The following is a 274-nucleotide window of genomic DNA, read 5'->3' on the forward strand; positions in this document are numbered from 1 at the left end:
TAACAAAAGAACAGTCCGGATTCAGCTGTGTGAGGCCAGCTCGGGGCAGATCACCCACGGGCAGGAGCTCCCCAACTAAACAGAGCCCACACCCACCAGCTGCTCCCCAACCTCCCCTGGCTCTGAGCCCAGGCAGGGCCCCCTACCCCTTTCTGCCTGTGAAAATAAAAAAAAACCCCACATTTCTATCTGCTTCAGGTTCCTCCTGCGCACTGAGGCGGCCTCGTGAGCAGAACACATCACCAAAAACACCCCAAACCCACCACCCGCCTCT

Source organism: Apaloderma vittatum, unplaced genomic scaffold (genome assembly GCF_000703405.1).
Source record: "Apaloderma vittatum isolate BGI_N311 unplaced genomic scaffold, ASM70340v1 scaffold17718, whole genome shotgun sequence".
NCBI lineage: Eukaryota > Metazoa > Chordata > Aves > Trogoniformes > Trogonidae > Apaloderma > Apaloderma vittatum.